The sequence below is a fragment of the Salminus brasiliensis genome, chromosome 18 (assembly GCF_030463535.1).
Source record: "Salminus brasiliensis chromosome 18, fSalBra1.hap2, whole genome shotgun sequence".
Classification (NCBI taxonomy): Eukaryota; Metazoa; Chordata; class Actinopteri; order Characiformes; family Bryconidae; genus Salminus; species Salminus brasiliensis.
The window spans coordinates 21,909,398-21,928,160 of record NC_132895.1 but is presented as its reverse complement, the minus strand read 5'-3'; the positions used below and the strand labels follow the sequence as shown (position 1 = coordinate 21,928,160).

Here is an 18,763-nt window from a genome sequence, read left to right as displayed (position 1 = left end):
AGGGGATTTGAACTGCTCTAGGCAAAAATAATACAGTCACTATGGGAACAGTGCTCTACTCAAGCTGGCGTGTAAAATCGAATAGACGTTTTAGCAGGAATCAGTAGAACAAAAGTCTTTTTGAAAGTATTTGGGCTGTGCATTCTTCACACATTAAGGAACATACTATTGCTGTTGCAATAAAAACTACTTTCATTTCTGCCTTTTTCACTTTTTCAGGATCTGGATTTGAATTCCCTGTATAGTATCATTAATTCACTGAAAGTATTATTCAAGGCATTCAAGTATATTGAATATTGCTTCTCTTGATAAAAGCCAATTATTCCAGAAGATACAAGTACATTTCAAGGACAACCACAGTCAGCCTCTGCCTGAACTCTAAATGAATAAACTTATTTTCTTTTAATGGCTTTGGACCACATGTGGAGAACAATCAGAGCTGTCTGATTGCTTCCACCATTAGCAAGTTCCTACACTAAATCTCTGATGACATGGTGGACGTACACAACTCTGTGTCGCCATTCAACATCAACAGAAACGGACCCTTCAGCCCTTGAGGCCTAACCGCACAATCAGCTGGAGAGGGTCAAGGCGGCCCTCCCTTGCTTACTCAAGCACCACAACAGCTTGTTTAACTGCACACACAGATATATACAGAGGTCCCCTTTGTAATTACACACACACAAAAAAAAACCTTGTATCTCCATTTTTGTCAGTTTTCACTATTTGACATAAAATCTGACACACAGCTGTCCATCTTTAAAAAAAAAAAAGATTTAAAATGGCTTTGCCTTCCACTAAAAGTTAAGAGGTTTTAAATAATTAATTTTGGATATACAAGGTTTTTGTATGACATGAAATAAACATCTTAAAGTAGTAAACATCTGAAAAGTAGTTCCTGGACTCGTAATAATGCCTTTGACTTTTTTGAAAGGTTCTTTACAGTACCAAGTTCAGAAAGCCTTCAATCAGGCAGAAACCATTCAAATGGTTCCTTGAGTTGCCATAGTTCTATTCACAACCATTGCTTTTACTAAAACAATCTTTAAAGAACCTCTTTATAAGCCCTTATGCAGGTCTGGACACTGCAGAACAGGCCTAGAGTCGCATCATTTTGCAAGGAACAAACACACAGACTCAAATACATGTGGCACACAAGAATGATTCAAGCAACTAATCATCCCCTCAAACTGATGAAAAATGACACCCAGATGGCTCGTCTCCCCACACCCCCAGCGGCTGACGCTCGAACTCAAAGTTCCTTGACTGTTTCAGATAAACCGTTTCAGATAAACTGTTTATTCTGCAGCCAGAGCAGCCCGCAGTGAATTCTTGGAATCCGGCATTCCGTGGAGTCCACAGATAGGTCTCCATACGCACGCTCCTGAAGGCTCTGACCCTGTAGCCTCGTCGCGGTTATGTCAGTGACACACTGCGCTGACAGTTTAAGTACAGGCCGAGGCATGGAGAGTGTCAGGCCCGGCACTGAGGACGACAAAAATGGGAGAATGTTTACCCGTCTGCCTCCCGTCTGTTTAGACAGAAACCCCACCAATCTGCTGCCCACGGACAGAGAGATTTATCCCGGCGTTTTTCTTTCTTTTTTCGCCGGTTTAAAGCGTGTTTGCGCTCGCCGTTACGGTAACTGGATCAGCGACAATTTGATTGTGTGGAGCGACAATTTACAGAGCGGCTTAAACCACTGACTGATCATTTTACACAAGCCAAAGCCATCAAGCTTAGGGCACGTTTACAAAAAGTTAATAACTGCTGTATTTCTTTAGTTTCTGCATTCCGGATCGATTCCTTTAGGCTCAGGGTTCAATTACCCAACGGCAATCCTCCCTAGCGATTTGGGAGCACTTCCATGAAGAACCCATGTTCGTAACAGACATATTGAACCTTTTTAAGCTCTAAAGAACCTTCAATTGACTTAAAGGCTCTTCACGATTACACTTCTACCATTACAAACCCGGTTCTTCACAGAACAAATCCAAACCCACATTCAAAGCAAGCAGAGGTAGCACTCACAAGCGGCCAATATTCCCCTGGTCAAAGGTTCCCTCAGATCCTTGCCAACTCCACTTAGCGGTCGTGAGCGAGCGTGCCGCCTCTGGTTCGAGCCGCTCTTCCTTTCACACACTGATGGCACTGCCGTTTGCTGCGCTACCTGCCACATTCCTCCAGGTGTGGCTGTGAGGACAGGTGAGCCTGGAGCGGAGCCAGGATCCTCTCCACACCCTCATACCAACCTGCTGCTGTAACCACTGCTGCCAAAAGGCTCCATGATCACTCCTTGCTACGTACTGGGTGTGAGATACACATCCCGAGATGTGACCGATTCAGGGCCGGAGAATTTCATCAACAAAAGGAGAACTATCGAAAGTGAATAACCAAGGTGTGTTCGAAGTAATTAGCCAGGCTTAGCCAATAAGGTCACACTACGTGAGGAATGTTCTTCTGTTTACACAAAGTCTGCGAATCCAGTTTGTTGACACACAATGAATAAAAGCAGCTCAAACACAACCCGATTAAGTTACTAAAGAAAAAAACTGATCTAGGCCAAACAGAAGAGAGAACATTGTGATAACTTTCTCACCCTTTTCTCACCAGTAGTCCATCCTGCCTAGATTACATTAGACTCTACAGTACGCTGATAAATGTAAACAAACAAGGATTGTTTATTTTTTATATCATGAATTAATTATTTCTCATTAATAATGTCATAAATAACAATTGTCAGTGTCGGAAAGGATTAGTACTGATTTGAGGTTTGAATGTGCACTTCTTGTTTTGACATCAAACAATAATAAAAACACAAATCATATGGATTCAGTATGAACCCAAACCATTGCGGTACAAGGGTCACGGTTTGGTGCATGCAGGAAAATAGAGAATACATGATACACACCATTACTGTAAATACGGTCATTTTGCCAGCTTGTGTGCCACCCATGCTGTGATCCGTTGGATCTGCATGCTATTGAGAGAACTCACCTTTGGATTGGATTGGAAACGACTGCAAATTAACAGGTATTTCACTGCAATTTTGCATTTTGGCTTTTAACATCTTATTTTAACTCATGAAAAATGGTGGACTGGACAAGGATGATGTCCTCTGGGTTTGTTTGGGGGTGTGTGCGCACCTGGAATTGCATTTACCATGCATGTTTACACTGTACTAGGACTATACCACACTGGACGGAACAAACCATAGTCTTATGTTTTTTTGGGGCTGTATCCCATTGTACCAAACCAGACTTTTGTGTACCCGTACACCCCTTGGATCCAAGGGTTGAGATCAGGACTAATTCCGGCATATTTTAATACCCAATTCAGTTTGGTTTCTTTGTTTTTACCCCTGTGCTGCTGTGTTCCAAGAGCATGCTCTGGACGTCCTCCAGGCGCCATTAACAGACATTCACAGTGAGGTACAGGTTTTCAGATGATAAAGCTGTTTAGATACAATGGGGTATTTCACACACTAAAATTGCAGTCCTACACATTTGAGCGGATTTTACTGTAGAAACCACAAGCCGACAATGTTGGTCATGTTTTTTAGCCTTCCCCTGCCTTCTGGCCAATAATCACATTAGTTTTAAGACAGTTTAGACAGTGAATGAAAGGATGCCATGGCTGCTAATTGTCAGTACAAGGTTTGAAGAGTCCAAGAAACTACAAAGACTGCTGTTGGTGTTGGCAGATGATCAGAATTAGGGTACTCTGAGACTGGATCAGGATATACCAACACACAGCAACAATTGTTCATCAAACAATAATTACCATTAATAACAAACAGAAATTCTGTTCTGACTGAAATGTTACAGCACAGACTTTACCGAGCTATATAAATAATTCACAGACAATTACAGGCTGTTGTTGCTGGCGATAGCAGTAACCTCTTCAGGTCAATTCGGTCCATTAGCATTCTGACCCCAGCACCAAATACATCGCTTGAAACAGATAAAAGCTGGTAAAGTCAAATTTTCCCCTTGGACAGAACCTCCACCTGCTCTGCACAGTGAACTAATGTGACGGCAGGTGATGGAGATGCAGTTCTCAGATATGGGGTGCAGGCACCTGGCATGCTTTTCAAACTCCCAGTAGCTGCTCCAGCCCTATTTTCTCACTAATCGCCCCAGCTCCCTCAGATCAAATAGCTGCCCAGGGGAGCCAAGAACAACACGAGCGCTGGGCACAGGTGTAGGCCAGCGTTGGCCTCTGCTCAACCTATCAGAAAGAGGAAGAATGGAAGAGAGAGGAAGTGAGAGCAAGGGCGAAGAAGAAGAAGGAGGAGGGCCACACAGGCTGAGAGCGCGACACAGAGCCAGCAGCTCCGGAGGGGTGCCAAAAAAGCCTGGGCCACATTCTGCCAGACAAGTTCAAAAGGCAAAAAGAACAGAGGGCGAGCTACTTCCTCTGGAAAACCCATGACTTTAAAAGCAATAAATCAGCCATGACAAGAGTTTTAAACAGTTTTCGGCTGTAAAGAGTCCTTCTGTTTAGCTTAGATCGTGACTAAAGTGCACCGATAAACGAGAACAAACAAGAACTGTTCATGCAGTTCAGCACAGTTTGATTTGAATGATGATAAAAATTGGTAATGATGATAATTACTCAACAATGATCATACATTGCTAATTCTCCTGCCTTACAGTACAGATCTACTGATGTGTAAAGGCAGCACAGAGCCAGGTTTGTGATTGTCTTCATGCCATCAATCAAACTGCCCAGCTATTTTCATTTGTAGTGGCGAAACCTAGAAATTATACTCAAATTGCTCGAACCGTAACCTGGATTTAGCGACGGTCCGGGACGTTCTGAATGGAGCTCGAAGTTGTGTAAATATTTACCCTTCATGCACAAGTTTCCCAGGGCCCCCACGCAGACGGTGTTTATTCTAGTAATACGGCAGGAATGCAGCCCGGCACAGACTCAGCGCAGTTCTGGAGCTGGCGCTAAGTCAAACGGACCCTGAGTAACATCACCTGACAGTACAGTCCCTTCCTGACCTAATCATTACAAGACACTGCAGGTTCTCAGTGTTCCTTCATCCCTGAAGTTGGATGAAGTTTAAGACTCAACGCAAAGCAGCAACGCAACACAACGGCATGCGTTGCATTTGCGAGAAGCAGCGGGAGTGATCATGACGACTCTGGACTCAGCAGCATGACTGTAAGCTCTTCACATGTTTGTTTGGTCACTGAAACCACTTCTAAAAATACCCAATAATACACTGCACTCACGTGGTCTTGCATTGCGGCAGCTCATCAGTGTATGAGTCAGTGAAATGAATGCGAACAATGCCTTTCTGTGCAAGGAAGGATCCTAAAGCCCACTGTAAACTGTGTGACTACTGCAACCCTAGTCTTTTTTATTGTAAGTCACACTGTGGGACATCAAACATGCGCATGAACGCTGCAAGTCCAAATTCAGACCTCGCAAACTTAGGAGCGGCTCAAAAACGAGCCTTTAATAGAATACTACTGCATTCAACATGATTCAAAAGTACAATATTCGGGATAAAAACCTCATTAGTGTCTCAGCCTAAATGTTTAGCCACAAGCTAACATACCAGCAACAAGTTAACATGAAAGTCACAATATAATAATGTTGTTCTTTTTGCAGTTTTGTTGTTGCTGCATTACATTTACAACAAGACTCTAAGCTAAGTTGAAGTTGTCCTCTCATTTGAACTTTCCGTTCCACCTTAAATGACGCAGCTGTTACGTTTTGCTGTTGAAACGTACACAATGTAACAGCAGCACTGTTTAAGGTGGAATGGAGAGATCAAATTAAAAAGCCAAATTCAGCCTTGTTTTGGCTGCTAGCTCTTTTTTGTTTTGTTCACTAATGAACAGGACATCTAGGGTATTTTTCAAAAATACAGTCACAGGGAACAGTAACACTGCAAAAATGCTGTAAAAGCACAGGATATTGCATCACGTTTTCACGGTCCTTCGTAAAACAGTTCCACATTACAAACTCTAAATGGTTTCGTTAGCCAACGTTACCTTCAGTAAAGCTCCTCACCGCCACAGGCGAGAAATACGTCTATTAATGGCGCAGAGAGAATAGGTGCATGGGGGCACTCTGCCAGAACAAAACTAAGGATCGGCACTGGATCGTCTTTAAACATTCATTTAGATTAATCTCAATTTGTTTAAAAAATGCCTGGCCCTAATCCCTAGGTCGCATTTCCTCATCACTACTGACCTCTATTTGACCACTACTGACCTCTAACACGAGTTTCACAGATAAACAAACTGGTGCCAGCTACATTCTGGGATTTTGGCCTGAAATATCGGAAATTGTGAACGATGTCGTACAAAAGACCAAAGACCAGACTGTAACTGATGACTGGAAGTGGATTTTCAGTTACTTTCGATTCTGAAAGAAATGCACGTTGTTTTAGCATCCTGGCCCTTACCAAAAAAAACGTTTTTTCCAAAAAGTGCTTGCCGATCTCATCAAAGTTTGGACAGGCCTTCAGTGATGACTGCATAGCAAAGGAAGGTTAGTGGCAGCAGTCTTTCACAAATTAAAACCATAAACAAAAAGCAGCTACCCTTAGCTACCCAAAAATAGCTTGTTTTTGCTCACAGCACCAAGTTCTGTAGTTAATAACTGTTAGTTCAACGATACCATAGACTCCTCAGAAACCAAACAACCCGGTGCGCAGTGTAAACCCTTTACTTATGCATCTACATCACACCTGTTAGTGTTTCCATCAGATATACTCTACCTTGTAGACACAACCCTATATTCGCTTTAAACGCCTTTTGAAGTATCGAAGTATTTGCTGTATTCCTGCCAAAAGACCAGGATTTGAGAAGAGCCCACATCCAACTGAGGCGTAGCCATCTTCTAAAGTAAACAACCGATGCCTATTGTCCCAAAAGTTTCCACTGGATTTGCACTTCTGCTGTAACTCAATGAGGGAGCTTTCACAAACTCATTCCTCTCGTCCTGCTGACCTCACTCTACACTCGGGTTTTCCACTCCATTGTCCTATTTCTTCTTTTCCCGTACAGTAGGTGAAACAATGCACCTTGCCTCAGGCACCAACGGTAAAAATGCTTAACGTTAAGGAGCAGTAGGGGCACATTCCAGAAGTCCTGACGCAGCAGCCTGAACACCAGGAGAGAAGGATGGAAGACGCGTGTGACCTCATGGAGCCTCTGCTGAGGCGGAGAGAAACTTTTTGATAGCAGAAACGCCACCCCCACCTTTCACAGGCACTGTTTACATAACAGTGGAGCATCGGTGGGGCCTTCCAAAAGGATTAATGAACGCCAGAGAGCTCTCTTACACATTCAGAATACTTTTATGCTTTTTGCAGGGCATAACAACACTGACAGCACTGTTATTGGAGGAGACCTAGAGAGTTATGACAGATGTTACACAGAGGAGAGAGTGTAAGTAGGAGAGAAGTATTACGTGGAAGTCATGAGAAACTGTAATAATAAGGAAGAAAACAAATGACAGTATACTCTTGAAAATGAGGGTGCCAAGAAGGGTTCTTTAGACGGAGAACACAGATGAACCATTTATTTTGTTCCCTAAAGAACTTAAGGGAATGAAAAGTTAATGCCAAATGTGGAAAAGCTAAAGTAAGTGAGAAGGTACACCGTAAAAAAGTATAACATTTGAATTTGAAACCTTCATGGAACCTTTTTCCTCTAAAAAGGGTTTCTTGACGATTCCTCAAATCACCTTAAGAGGTTCTGCCACACTGAAAAACCTTTCTCAAGAAACTTATACTTTTAACACTGGAGTTAAGAAAGAGAAGAAGGGGGAAGGTGGGGGGGGGGTCACTCTGATTAAAGTTTAAAATAATAGTGCGAGAGCTGGGGAAGGAAAGAGATGGGGATAGATAGTGTAGAGAGACGGGGAAACCGAGAAACACATGGCAGGAACAAAGCAGGAAATGCAGCATTCCAATCTGGAAAGGTCTGGCGCTGAGAGCGTGGAGAAAGTGTAAAGCGCAGAATCCCTCGGTGTCCATTACGGCCAGCTCGGCTCAGGGAGATTCTCACACTGCCAGACTGGAAAAGAAGTAGGCCAAGAAACTTTGACACATCTGCTCTCTTTCTCTCGCTCTCTATTTCCATGTTCATTGCTCTATGTCTTCTCCACCATAATCCGCCTTCCAGCGTTGGCCGTGATTGATTTCAGGGGATTGTGTTCCATTAAACATGCAAGGGACTTGATGGAAAGTCTCTGCTGAGAAAGAGCAGAGGACACGATCTGAGGTAGGTATAACTAGCACAGCTAGTGCTGTGCTTTTACTATCAAGGCTTGGGGGAGGGGGGTCTCGTAGGGCTGAATCTGCATATTCGTTGAATATGATCTGCATGGCATTCTTGGGTTGAGGTTAATGCCATGGATATACCCGCCTGAGACAAATCCATTGGCAAATACGTTCAGAAAAAAAAAATGACTCAACAACAGTCACCATGAAGTTTTTAGAAAAGGTCAGAGCACATAAGAGAGGGCGTTCTAGAAAAGAACTGTGGAATAATAAAGTCTGTAAATCTGCGCACCATTACGGTGGAGAGAAAAATCCAGTATGAGTAACCAAATAACTCCCTCCATTTCTTTTCTCCCTTCATTCCCCAACTCCAACAAGCTCGCTATAATGTGGTTTTCTCCCCCCGCAAGTCCCTGATCCAGGCCCAAGTATTCGGAAACACGGCGTTTTCCCCCCTCGCTGCCCCCCGCCCTCCCCAACCCCCCTCCTCCCACCCACTCGCTCCATCCAAAGCCTTAATGGAAAGCATGTGGTGGAGAGATGAGATTGCTGCTTCATCTCTGTCACTGAAGCCGTGCGCCAGGTTTCTCTCTCTCTCTCTCTCTTTCTCGGCCCCTCAGCTCAGACCCTCTTCCCTCTTGTTCCTTGCCAGAAAAAAAAAAAAAAATCCACTAACGCAGAATTTATGACTAAAATGATCATTAACAAAGTGACTTGTGTATGACACAGATGTGCAATACAGTCTCAGTGAAAAATGCAGCAGAACCCCAAGTGTTTACAGTGAGGCCCTGTTGATGCACTTTGCTCCACAATTGCACACCCCCACTCCTAGCACCACCCGAAACCACAAACAAGGAAAAGGGGAAACTGAAACTGCCTTTGGCTGGCTCACTCTGACAGTGGCGAAGGTATGCTAGTTAAAAAAACTTCCATATAGTTTACGTTTGGGTCTGTGATGAACTCAAACTAACCATGATATTTTCCTAATGTACACAAGTAAATATATATATATAGCGTACGTATTTTATTTAACATTTTAGATGATGAATCCATAATGTGGTGATTAATTCACACGAATAATCTGTTCATTTTGCAGCCCTAACTAATTTCGTGATGTCATGAACCCCAAGATGAACCCATAAATCGGCATATTCAGTGAACAGCGAGTCAACCCACTTATTCAGGCAGAAGTTATGAGTGTTCAATGACTGTGGAAAACATGGACAGCGCAATGTCTGTCAAATATGAAGCAACCACAAGTCTAGCGCCTCTACTGGCGGTAAGATGTGTAGCTCCGCCCATCCTCATATGTTTCAATGACAAAACAGCCAATTTTCCATCTCAATTTCCTCCTCTGAACTATCTTTCAGCCTCCAGGGTCTAATTCCAACAGAACTTAACATTTCTCTTTATGCGCTGTAAGCTCGATGAAGACGGTCTGAGACATGCTTGGTCTGGGAGAAAGAGGCGAGTCTAGCAAATGAGGAGGCGAGTCTGGCTACTGAGCAGACTCTGGTTGCAAATCTGACAACATGGCGAACGGTTTTGGCTTTCTATAGAATGGAAGGGAATGTTTTCTACAGTCACTGGGTGGGGGGGGGGGGGGGGGTGTGTGGCCAGGATTAATACAGTGATTAAATACAGTATGTTACTGCTAAGGGCAGATTAATAAAACAACAGCCTGCTTTCTTATAATGGGTAAAGAGAGGTTGGAAAATGATCATGTAAGTACATGATCAACTATGTCCGAAACCTTTCACACAACAACTGAAAAAAAAACTAAGAAAAGTGAAGCACAGGAGCTTTTTAGTGAAACCGCGCTGCTACTACAGGCTGAAAATAAGTCACACACCTGTTGGAAATGGATACAATAAACTGAAGATCTGTATGTTTGTCCAATTGGGTACTGAACTGTCCCATCTTCACTTAAATCAATGTGTTGAAGGACTGGTTTACCTTACACACACACACACACACACACACACACACACACACACACACACACACTCACAAACTCACAAACTCTACCATTCATTCCCAGAGGAAAAAAAAGAAAGAAAGAAAAGCTAGGTAGCTTCACAGCTAGACCTAGTCTGTGTCCTGGAATCCACCCTGCAGTGACACATCCTGGCAGAGACGTGATTAATGCTTTCATGGGTCTACGTGAAAAATGCTGAACCTCGCCTGTGTGATTGTGTCTGAAACACGGTGACACATTCCACCGCAGATGTGTCTGTCTGCACAGCCTGGGGTTGAGCAGGCGTGCGCTGAGCCACATGGCTCTTTCAGGAGGCGTTGGGTTACTAGAGCTCCTGGGCAAGAATGCCGATAGGGCACGCTCCATCCTTATACAGCTCCTTTCCTTTCCAGAAGACAATGCCTTGTGTCGGAAGACTGCAACAAAGACCTTTGTACAGAGCTGAGGTGATTCCGATGTCAGCGACGTTAAGGTCAAAGCCAGCGTGCAGGAAAAAGTCTCAGAAGAACTAATCCCCAGATTCTTTGGCTCTTACTGGAGCAGACCTGAGTAACGCATATTTTGGAAGCATGTGGCTATGTGTGTACACAGGTTTAGCAAGAAAGATCCTCATTCAGTCACTGGGATACTTTCAGACGGCTTTGACTCTGGGTTACACCACTTCTCTCTAAAACACAGCCTCATTGTAAAACTTCAATAGCGGGAGTACAGGCTTTTGGTGTTGCAAAAGCTCAGTGGAAAAAAAAAAAGAAAAAAAAAAGAAGCGGCAATCGGGTGATTTCTAGGCTGAGTCAGCAGGCAGAACTTTGGCCTCGCGCAAGAGAGAGGGAGAGAAAGAGAGAGAGAGAAGGGGGGCAAAGGAAGAGGAGAGATGGAAAGAAAGATGGGGGAGAGAGGAAAAGAGAGAGCAGGAGAAAGAGAAAGAGAGAGAGAGAGAGGGAGAGCTGACATTCCTGCACTGTGAGTCAATGCCGCTAGGCACTTTTCTGGCGGACATTCACTACCTCTACAACTAAACAAAGCCCCAGCTCACTCGATGCACTGTTCCGACGACAGGAAGAAGGAAAAGACAGCCCGGCTGCACCGCGTCCCGATTATAAAGCTGTGGGTTCCTCCTGATTGTGCCTTGAGCAGTACTTTGACCGATGTCCATGGCAACCACACTCTTGAAAGCAAAGGTGCCAAAAAGGGGTTCTTTGCATCAATGGCAGGAAAGAAGCACTGTTAGTTCCCTAAAGAAGCTTTCAATGGGCAGGCCCTTTAAAAGACTCCTCTCAGTTGGAACAGAGGCGGGCAGTATGATGATATTTCAGTATCAGGATACATGCTGTTATCGTTATTAACAATATACTAATATACTTTTCTGAGTATATCAGCAGTTAAAGAACACTGACCATCTGTAGGTTTTTGTAGGAGTCAATTGTGATGAACTGGATTTAGTGCAGCAAAGGGTGAGAAAACGCTCATAGCAGGGCTTAAAATAATCGACTGGACCATTTTGTCTGCGTGCATCACGAAAAAACACCCACCCATAATCTGACATATAGACAATAAATATATATATATATTTATATATATATAGGTCAAGTTAGACCCATAATTATTTGACATTAAAGCCTTACATCACAGTTGAAATAGGTTAACTACGCTGCACCACTCTCTGAAGTGTTCTCCTAAGAACCAAAAGTGGTCCCTCTAATTGGTTCAATCCGAAGAACCCTTTTAGGCACCTTGCCTTAGTAAGAAAGTTTCGTACCCTCTAGCAGAACAGAGTCAACAAAGCCCACTTACAGTTAAAATGAGGAACTAAACTGATAGGGAATCTACTCAATAAACCCACCATAAAAGCGACGGCTGTTTGGAGCGGTTAAGAGGACCCATTACTTTCACCTAATAAAGAGAAGCACCCGGGCCTGCCGAGCATTCCTCATAACTTAATCTCTTGCTTTGATTTCCAATAACACATGACTGCATTCCTGCCCTATGTAACGGTGCGTGTCAGTCACACACACACACCCCCCCACCCCCCAGCATTCCTCAGAAGAGCATGGTGACATCCGTCAGCAGTAGCTCCACTCACTCCCTCTGAGGCCCTGTTAATTATTGAACACCTATCCCTTCATTAGAAGGTCTACTGAAGATATGCCCATTTAACTGCTTGTGCGGTCAAACTCAAAGGCCTGGATGCAAGATGAACAAGCCCAATCTCCAAGCCGGTGTCCAAGCCTGTCTCCAAATCAAGCACTGCAAAGAATCAGGGTCAGGAGAAGAGGCCTTTGAGAAACAGCAGCAGTCTGAAGTCTTGAGGGTAGCTTTAGGTACATGGCAGCTGCCAGGTTCAGCCTAAAGTTGTGTGTGGTGGTGCTGACCGGACTAGTAGTGGGCTACAGTGGCCCACAGCTGCCTTGTAAAGAATGGGCCAGTAAAGGAGACAAGCCTAAGCTTACACTAATAGCCAGTCACCCATCCATCCATCCATTAGGGTAAACGTGCTGGTATTCTGCCACTATTTAGATGCTCAACAGTAAACAGAAAGAGAAAAGTCAGCTCATCAAAGTTTTCTTTAACTACATCTCTCACCCATCATGTTTCTGTAGAAATCCTGACTCTAGCAAAAGGCTACCGTTTTCATTAGCATCAATCTTTCTACCAAAGTCCTCCCAAAAGTCCTGGTGTGCACAAGCTCTCAGCTCTCATTTACCTTCATACAGTCCAGCTCCTCTGCAGGCTCCCGGCAGCTTCCCCAGACTTCATTAAAACTCTAGTCGAGCCGATCCCCTACTCGTTAAGCCCAGCGAAAAAAGTTAGGATATAAGCTCGGGCGAGTCCGTCGGTAAGCTGGGCGCTCTTTCTGGGTCTTTTCTGACAACCTTTCATGTTCAGCTCGCTGGAAAGCGCCGTGTTTCCGCGGTGCAGAGCGCTATGAGGGGAATGCATGAAGATCAGCCCGGGCATCTAGTTCTAGTAGAAGGCCCAGCCCCTTTCTTAGAGGCCGGGGATGTTTAGGGGGCTGGGAGAAAAAAAGCCCTCCTCTCTCTCTTTCCCTCGCTCCCTCTCCTCCTCCAGTGTGTGTGAGTGAGTGTGTGTGTGTGTGTGTGTGTGTGAGAGAGAGAGAGCCACTGCTCTGTTTGGCTCTTGGCGACGTCGCTCAAGCATTACATAGCAAAAACGACAAAAGGCTTTTGTGTGTTTGAAGCAGGGCGCTCGCATTGCTCTACTCCCCTCACACACACACACACACATAAAGAGCCACTGGGTGTCTACACTTTCACCCAGTGCTAAACCTGCTGTGCACTGAGTGACCAAAGCCGCAGCATTCCTCATCCAGCTATTCACTGCTGATTCTAGGAAAATATGCATTGTCTGAGCTGTTTCATAAACTGTGGCAAAGCCAAATTAATAAAATAACAGCAGCATTCTGGAAAATCTGTCCAACTTACAGTCCTAAACAATGTGATTTCATTAAAATTATGAACATATTTATATTAATATCATTTTATTGGGCAGCAGATATGGCCCGAATGCTGTATTAATATTTATAGGGTTTGCATTTACGACGCCTGGAAGTTTGGGCACCCCTGGTCAAAATGTCAAAGTTAGTGGAAGATTAGCTGATCTCTGAAAAGGCTTTTTAACTGAAAAGGCTTAAAGTTATGAACCGTTCTTTGCTATATTGTGAAAAAGGGAAAAAGGGAAGGAAGCAGCATGCTTTTATAAAGGTCTCAGATATGAATAAGCTTGTTAGGTCTATGGCTTGCCCGCAATCCTTACCAAGACATGACTGGCGATGCAAACTTTTCATGGTTTATAAATAGTCTGATTCCTCAAATGTTGTATCAACCAGCAGACATGAGCTCCTCTACGCAGCTGCCTAGAATAAGTCATTGATGACCCGAAAGCAGAATGCCCCAAAGGCGCATCCTCAGTTTGTGTAATGAAGAACTGGCAGGTAAAATAAGAGGCGGAGGTCAATTTGAGGTCTGAAACATCAAGAAAAGTTTCTGAGAGAACCTTTAGTAAGATTGTGAGCTTGAAGGCTAATGAAAGCCCACATTGACTGCAAAAGACCTTCAGGTAGACTAGGCAGACCCTGGAGTGGTGGTGCACTGTTCTACTGTGCAGAGACACCTGCACAAATATGGCCTTCATGGAAAAAATCTCTCCTGCATCCCCACCATTAAATTCTAGGGCAGCTGAAGTATTCAAAGGAACAATCTAAACAGCCTCATGCGCTCTGGAAACAAGACCTGTACACTGATGTTAAAAGAGAACTTTTAAACATTGAGTAAAGGTATGGCTGGAGAAACATGGAGAACGTGCAGAATTTCATGAAAAGGCTAGAGCAGAGGCCGGAGGCTAAGAGAGCACAACTGGCAGTGCTCTCTCCGGGTTGGTAGATGGCGCTCGGCCCTCAACACTCTTAAGCGATGTTGGCTGAGACGGGCCTCTGTTAGCTGGTGCGGTGGAGCTGGGGACTCGACGCTTTCCTCAGAGCGCGTCGGCTGCCTGGCAATGCCGCATCGGCATCAGTTCGGAAAAATGTGGTGGCTAAATTTGCGTGCATCAGAGGCGACGTGTTACGTCCATATAATCCTAACGTCGGAAGCATTGCTAGTGCTAGGGGGGAGTTATGAACGGGTGGATTAAATGGCAAGATATATAGAACAATGCTGTTCATCGGTCTAGCCACAGAAAAGACTACCCAGTAAGCACGGTGCGACTTATTATTGTAACATTAGCCGGTATTTTTTATGTCGCCGCGACAACAAAGCACTTCAACATGAATCTGACTTCACAAAGGGGAAGTAGGATCCTCCGACTAGCATGTGAATGCAGCATAAGTACCGACCATGCAGGGTGCCCAAATGTTTCGGGCCTTTTCCCCCTTTTTTTTTGGGTATTTATTATTGGAACTGTAATTACTGTAAACATAACAACATAAAAAAGTCATCTGGTTTAAAGTACTCTTAAAAGACACTGTCACTTCATCAAGGACATCACATCATCTCTTTATATATATATAAATATTCTTCTAGAAAATAAAACAATTACTATGGTAAAAATATTCTTGTAACAGACTTCACCATCTGGCCTTTTTCAAATTCACTGAGATTCTCTTGCTTGCCCATTATCCTGCTTTCGACAGCTCAACTTCAAGAACTGACTGTTCACTTGCTTCCTAACATGTATATTACATGTACAGTATATACCGCAACTCCTGGATGGTATTTCTAGGAATTAAGCCAAGAAAAAGGGTTAATACTATCATCAAAGAAACACTATGTAGCATTTTACCTTAAAATAACAGCTTCAAAATCATGCTAATGCTCCACTGACTTGTAACATGAAGAACAGCGGCTACTACAGGCTCAGCACTCTGCTGACTGATGTTAATGTAGGTGAAGCAGACAACACTTGTGAGAGCTGTGTAATGATAAATAACCCGAGTTATATTTGTGTAAAATCCCATCCCAATATTATGTTATATTATTATATTATAACATGCTTCGTTCACTTTTACTTCTGTATTTCTCAGCTCGTTTATAAAAACATGCCTTTTAGTGATGGCTCAACGCGTGAATTACATATCCCGACTCTAGGGGGAGCCCAGAAGCAAGAAATGCTAATTTTCCATAGTGGTGCTTTAATATTACCTAAAGTGTTTATTCACATGCTGAAATTATTAGATGTGAAATATGCACATGAATGCATCTCTGCTGTCTTGGACTATGTATGCTGAGCATCTCTTCTGCTGTAGATAATTTACACAGACCTACTTCATATATATATATATATATATATATATATATATATATATATATATATATATATATATACTTACAAAAAAACAATGCTGGCATTGTTAATACCTTAACACTACAAGGGTTTATTCACAGGCTGAGTCAGCAGGGGCCTCAACAGCTAAACTGCCAATGGATTATTCCTCATGTGTCAGTTTCCTAAACACACCTGAAACCTGGTCTGAATTATATGGCTGACACTGATGAGTCAGTGAAGATCTGTTGTGCCCATTAAATCAGACCAATGTGAGTGAATCAAGCTGTTAAACTGAAAGCCCATGACCTGCCCAAAACAGTAAATTATGATAGGATCTGTGCTCAATGGGCATTTATCTCTAAAGTGCTGACGTCCACAGTCTTACACCAAAACAGCACATGACTGCCTTTCTGAAAAATATGATACTGGCATTAAATCAATAGTGTGTGTGCTCAGGAAAATCACTGGTTGAATGTGAAAGGTTTAGTCTTCAGTTCAGGCATTAACCCCCCCCCCCCCAAAAATCACATTTAAATAAGGGAATAAAAAGCACTGCACTGACTGACCAACAAAACGTATACTTAGAAAGCTTTTAAAGTGAATCTGGGTGTGACATTTAACGTCCAAATCTCTTTCCCAAACATACTTGAAAGGCCTCTGGTGCACGCACACACACACTATGTGGACTCAAGCATGGCAGGTTGAGGCATCTACCTAAGTACCATTCCCCAAAGAAAAGACAGTGGCCAGGATGAGTATTGTGTATACTGCTCTATGACACAACCACAACCACACACACACACACACACACACCCTGTGGGTAATCATCAAAGAGCTCAAGAGCTCAGAGCTCTGAAACAACTCTTCTCAGGATGGATTAACTCCTCTGTGGATAGACGTACGAGCTAGAGAACCGATCGAGTTAAAGAAAATACAAAAGTCACCTAAGAGTGTATCAGTGATTTCCAAAAGCTCCAGTCCCGACACTCCATTTTCTGTGAAGAAAGAACAGGAGTTTTTCAGTCACATATGAATTACTCATACTGTTAGTGGCCACATTATGCACAATACTCGAGCGCCCCCTTGCGTTTACAGGTGAAACTGTTATTTTGTTAGTTTTCCTCGTGTTCGGTCACTTTTCCAGCTTGTTCTGCCCAGATAACACAGCTGTCCACAGATATACTTACCTAAAAAGCTCTGAGCGTGATGAGGAAAGCCAATGTTCCTCATCCACGTCGAGACCTCATCTGGTTTCCAGTCCTCGATTGAAACCATGGCTTCATTCGCGCCTCTCACTCCTCATATCCTTCCTGCAACACAAAAGCAGTGCCTTATTTAATTCGTCATGCTTACAGTCATATTTCATTCAAGGCTCATATCACAGACAGACTTATCCCAAGTAATACACAGTCATACCACTACATGCACGGGACGAATCATCTCCTGTAAGACTCGACTGAACAGCCAAAGGCAACCGCTGAGTCGACACAGCGCCCAGCTAAGGCTACTTACGTTCAACAGCTGGGTGGGCAGAGTTGTGCTGAACCTTAGCAAAGAGCCGGAGCCTGAAAACGTCGCCAAGTTAGTCTTCCCAAACTCCCTAAACTGCCTACCACTGTTTAAAGCAACCCCCATCTCTTTCTGTCCCTGTCCCTGTCCCTCTGTCCCTTTCCCTCTGTCCCTCTCTCTCTCTCTCTCTCACTCACTCACTCACTCTGTCTCCCGGCGCCTTTTCAACACAACAGCACGAGCCCTTTGTGTCACGCGCCCAGTTGTTCTCTCGATGAAAGGGCAGCAGTGGAGGACCCAACTAGCTTGGCGTTCAGAGCGTTATAAGATGCAGGACTACCTGCATTAGACAGATAGATTGCCATTCTTTATTTGTGCTCACCCTTCTTACCTTTCTTTGTTTATCTTTTCTGTAAACCCGCCTTCTTTTCCCCTCTCCCAGCTGTTCAGCGGCAACCTGTTATCACAGCAGCTCACCTCAGCAGGTGAGGGCGGGGCCTATTAGGCTGCGCTCGTTGCATTACTGGACATGTAGTCCACCGCTGCAATAGCTTTCGTCAACAACGTTTGTCAATCCCCAAAATAGAAGTGCTCTATACTAGAGGCTGTGAATTTTGATTAATAGTTAGAGAGAGTTATCTAAAGGTTTAATGCTTGACGTTCTATGTTTTCACACTGTTTCGCACAAGCTGGCACTTGTAAGAGTGTCCTCTTACAAACGCAAAAAAAATCCATATTAATAAAACAGGCCAGTTCCCTGTTTTTTTGGCCAAACCCCAAAACTACTGTTACCAAACAGTTTTGACTTATTTACACTCTCCAAAATTTACCTAGGCTGCACCCAGCCGACTGGCACTAGAAGACCTTCGTGGCTAAACACAATGGCTACTCCGGGAGAATTTTGGAAGCTTGGTCAAAAAGGCTAAGCCCAACTGTACATATTCACGCAACTGCCAGGAGAGAGCTGGTGTAGTAAGCAGGTGTTAGCCTGGTGCTGGGCTAAAAGCTAACCCTATCAGGTGAATATTCACATGTATTAGCTTGGCTAACTGGCTAAATTAGTTAGCATTTGTACTGAAGCCGTTTTTGTGATGGATGCTCTAAACTGTTTAAACAGCGAAATGTTTAGCATTTTAGTCATGAACATGAGAATCAACAACATTAAAGATAAGTGTGAAGTAAATATTAAAGTCAGGTTGCAGTGGCTAAATACAATGGCGCTTGGAAGTTTGTGAACCCTGGTC

The 18,763-nt window shown here is 43.7% G+C and overlaps 1 protein-coding gene across 1 annotated transcript in view; it reads right to left on the bottom strand.

The window, feature by feature from the left end:
• Positions 1-13,250, bottom strand: part of amot (angiomotin) — a 34,420-nt gene extending 21,170 nt beyond the window's left edge. The window contains exon 1 of the mRNA XM_072662567.1: positions 12,934-13,250. The gene's annotated coding sequence lies outside the window, so the exon portion shown is untranslated. The remainder of the gene's footprint in view (positions 1-12,933) is intronic.
• Between the last annotated feature and the right edge of the window lie 5,513 nt (positions 13,251-18,763).